This window comes from Gymnoscopelus braueri, assembly GCF_963280865.1.
Source record: "Gymnoscopelus braueri genome assembly, chromosome: 14".
In the NCBI taxonomy this organism is placed as follows: domain Eukaryota; kingdom Metazoa; phylum Chordata; class Actinopteri; order Myctophiformes; family Myctophidae; genus Gymnoscopelus; species Gymnoscopelus braueri.
The window spans coordinates 4040094-4044594 of record NC_137619.1 but is presented as its reverse complement, the minus strand read 5'-3'; positions in this window follow the sequence as shown (position 1 = coordinate 4044594).

Sequence of the window (4501 nt, the reverse complement as noted above, 5' to 3'; positions counted from 1 at the left end):
CGCAGCGCGAGGCGTTGTGAGCTTGTAGATCTGCTATTTTCGGCTAACGTTCCCCTCAGAATAAAGTGGTTAATGTAAAAAAAATAGTTCATATCACACAAAGGTTTGGCGGCCCCCCTGTAGTAACTCTGAGGACCCCCTAGGGGTCCCGGACCCCCTGTTGAAGACCCCTGCTCTAGTGTTGTGGCTGTGGGTGTCACACTCACTCACAGCCACTCACACTCAACTTGGAGAAGAAGTTAGTCAGGGCACTGTCCCTTTCACTATAAAGAAAAACATCACATGGATGTAACTGGGACGTATCATCAGTCAGAATCAGTTTTTTATTGTCACATCACAGGTTTACAAGGTAAAAAAGTGGGTGAAATTCATTTTTGTACATCGTTCCCATCGCAACGTTAATTTCCATAGAAAGAAGAGGGGGGGGGAGAAGAAGAGGGGTGGGGGGCAAGTGGGAAGGAGATCAAAACAAGAGAGCAACAGAAGGCCAGACAAGTTATCTACATATTTACAAAGTACCTGAGATAATAAAAAACTAAGGTGCCTGAGCATAGCAGCAATGTATGTATACTGTGCATGTTATACTTATACTGTGCATGATATACATATGGACGTTAAGGTGCTTAGAGAAAAAAGAGCACAATAAAAAAGAAAAAAAAAGTCAGTGCGTTATACATGGGATTAAGGTGCAAAAGGTCAGTGCGTGTCCACCTAGGGTGGACTGACCCTAGTATAATCCGCAAGTAGCTCCATGAGGGAGTGCAACAAAAAGTCATTTGTACCTGGTGTAGTCCACAGGTGTGTCCGAGGGGGAGCTAAGTCCAAGTCATTGTCCCTGGTATAATCCACAGGTGTGTTCAGGAAGAGCCAGAAAAGTCTGCACCGCCTGTTGTCAGGCTGCTGAACAAGGCTTCATTCAGCATTCTGACAGCAGCCAGTGTTGTAGCCTGGGGTCGACGGGTGCTTCGGGTCTCGCAACAACATACGCTCTCGCCCAGGTGACCCAGTCGGGGCTTGATCAAGCCCCCGACATACGTCCCAGTAGCTACCCATGCACGGTCAGTCCTAAATAGGGAAAGACAGGGCCACTCAATCCGCTTCTCCGGAACTACTCTGCCGGGACTGGGGGAGAGGAGAGGCTCTGGCAGGTGGAGGGGACTAGGCTCTGTGGATGGCCTCCTGGCCGGGCTCCTCCTTCGTCTCACCAGGTCCAGGACCTGAGCGTTGCACCAGACCCCCCCCCGTTCCAAACATTTCATTCTGGCGTGATGGTTTCTTGGGCCGTGGCTCCACTTGCGGCTTGCTTGAATGGCCCTCCTTAAAGGCCTCACCGTGAATTTGTTGGGCTTCTTCCTCACGGAAGACACAGGCTGGGGCGCCAACACTTAATTGGTATATGAAATACCAATCCCATTGATATTTGCTTAACCCTGTCTTCTACCCTGATCCATCCCAAACTAGCAAAATGTGTTGATATTAGGTGGGTCATGGGCTTAAATGGCAAGACCACTTTGGTAGAGGTTTGGGTTGTGTAGTTACCTTGCCATGATGTAACTCATGGTGGACAAGAAATCAAAAAGAATTGCTCCATTGATTAGAAATTGATAATTCAAAATATGCTCCTCATTGACTTACATTGTAGCCTACGGTAAAGCAGCACTCTTTTAACATGTAAACGAACACAAACAAAGTTGATTCAGACAATATAGAACATCGCCAAAGCCAGTACTGTTTGTTTTATTATAAAAATGTCAACTTCCTGCTGATTTTACTATTTGAAGATCCGAATCCGGATCCGCGGATCCAGTGCGAGTTTTCTTCTTAATAAAAATTGCAAAATCAACAGGAAGTTAAAATGTGTATTACAAAATATTGTCTGAATCAACTTTGTTTGTGTTTGTTTATGTGCTAAAAGAGTGACTTTGAGAGCTGTTTCACCGTACAATGTAAGTCAATGAGGAGCATATTTTTAATTATCAATTTCTAATCAATGGAGCAATTATTTTTGATTTCTTGTCCAACTTTGGGTAAAAGTATCAAGTATGGAAAAATTGTCATCCTCAAGTAAAGTAAATGTTCCTTTAAAATGTTTTCAAGTAGGCCTACAGTACTTGAGTAAATGTACTTAGTTACTTTCCTCTGATTAGGCAGAAGTAGTGGTGCTTTTTTTTTTTACCAGATGAACCCGAGCGTCCCAATTCTGGGGCGAGTTCTGAAGGTTCACTTTGAGCTATTTAGATTTATTTAGATCAGCTATTTTTGGAAAAGAGGAGCAGTGAGAACACAGATTGCCCCCAACACTCAGAAATAACGGTCTAAGTCTCAAGGTGCACGGCCCAAATGTCAAGAAGTTATCCCCCACAGTTTTTCCTGTAAATATGCTTTTATTGCTCCTAGTATTGATGATTTATTGTACAGTATAGATGGCATAGCTATACTAGCTAGACCACAGTATGGTCATAGTCCTCTGGGGTGGGGGGTAAGTGAAAAGGGGGGACACGGAAAAAAAATATATATACACATATATGTACTTCAGTTTGTCTTTCTATGCTGTATCCCAACCCTTTTCTGTAATAAAAACAATTTAAAAAAAAGTATAGATGGCATAGCAGTGGCAGCCATTTTGTGGCTCCACAGATAGAGAGCCCACAAAGAGTCTACTTTGTGTCTCCTTCTGGATACACCTTTCCACCGGTAATCAAATTATTGGCTTAGGGATGCGACAAAAACAAAAACAAATCCATGAATTCAAGGCTCCATGGGGTGTGAAATTGATAGAAAATAAGCTAGGGGCAGTTGAAATGTATGTTTTGGGGGTAATCGATTTTTTTTTAAGGAACCCGAGACCCAAATAATCAGCATACAAAACGTCAGGTCGGGTCGAGTAGGGACAAGGGTCGAGTTCGGGCATCATTTGAGAACTCTAGCCTATCTAGAAATATAGCCCATCTGCTATTTTACAATTGATATTTTGTGTGCATGCATTGATATTCAAAAGAAAATGTAGGCTACTTTGTAATTTGTACTTTTAATACTTACATAATAGGGTTTGGGGAAAAAATGGTGGCCCCCTGTAGTAACTCTGACAACCCCTAGGGTCCCGGATCCCCTGTTGAAAACCCATGTTATAGGTTTTCACATCTTTCACATTTCTATTATAAGGATTTTTTTTTCTTTTCAAAAACGATTGAAAATAGCCGATCTATCCTACAAGCATGAAAACGTGTTTGTGATCTAGACCTCGAGACCCAAAAGAGTCTCCCCGAGTCGAGACCCAAACTAGTGAAAATAGAAGATCTACAAGCACACAACACGTCACGATGCAACGTGTTGTGAGCTTGTAGATCTACTATTTTCCCTACTTCTCAATTATTGTTTCTTAATTTATTCATGGCATTCCATTGATTAAAGTATTTAATAGTAATGGTTACTTTGAGAAAAAAAAAGTTTTATTTCTTCATCCAAACATTTCTGATGTGTTTTTCATTTGATTTTTTTTTTTCAAAAATGTTGGAAAAAAATCAGAGAAAAAAAGGAGTACCGGTGTGCACGAGTACAACAGAAGGGCTCAGAATGCAACGCTGGGGGGGGCTCCGACTGGGGGTGTAACACTCCCCCTGACAACCTGGGGACCGCAAGCCCAGGGAAATGTAAGATTCAAACCAGGCGGCAAGGAATCTCCGATGGATTTGAAGCCCACTTCCTGAATCTCTTAAGGGTGCAGTTCCTATTAATGGCCCAGCAGATGTCGCTAATACCCCTCCTGCAGTCTCCAGAAGAATTTACTCTCAATACAAGTGAACAAGGTTTAGGCCGGACTTCACACTTGATCGTTTTGCCTTAGTAAACCTTTTTAGAAACACTTTATGTTTTCAATAGCTGGTTTAAAGTCTTTTTTTTAAAAGTATTATGGGTGCTCTTCATTTCCCCTGGGTGCTTAAGCTCCGAGGCACCCACAGTATCGGTGCCCTTGGATGCGACATCCGACACTTTCAAAGGGCTGCCATTGGCACTTGACAGTGGGAAGTCCGAGCCTTGCAGGTGTGAAATGGTGTCGTTTCACACCTGGGTGTCAATTCAATGGTGTCAATTCATTGGACTCAAAGAGGCAAATCAGCCACGACAATGTGCTAGGAGTGTAGCACAAAGTACTTGGGAGATGATGTTGTCAGTGGATCTATTAGGATCTATTAGGATGGTAGGCAAATTGCAGTGGGTGCTAGGTGCTAGGTAGAGAGGAACACATGTAATCCTTACTACTTATCAAAACCTTTTCATTTCAAGGACCCCAAGTTTGGTGTGCATTAGGCATGCATTCAACGACTACATCGTTCTACATGATGAATTGAGTACAAGGGACATAACTTTTGTTATGTCACTTTTTAACAATCTTGTTAATAAAGTATTCAATCCATCAATCAAAGGCCACTGACCTGTAAGGGTCCATTTGGTTCTTCATTTTATTTCTACCTCTTCTTTTCATTCTGTTGTCATGGCTGCC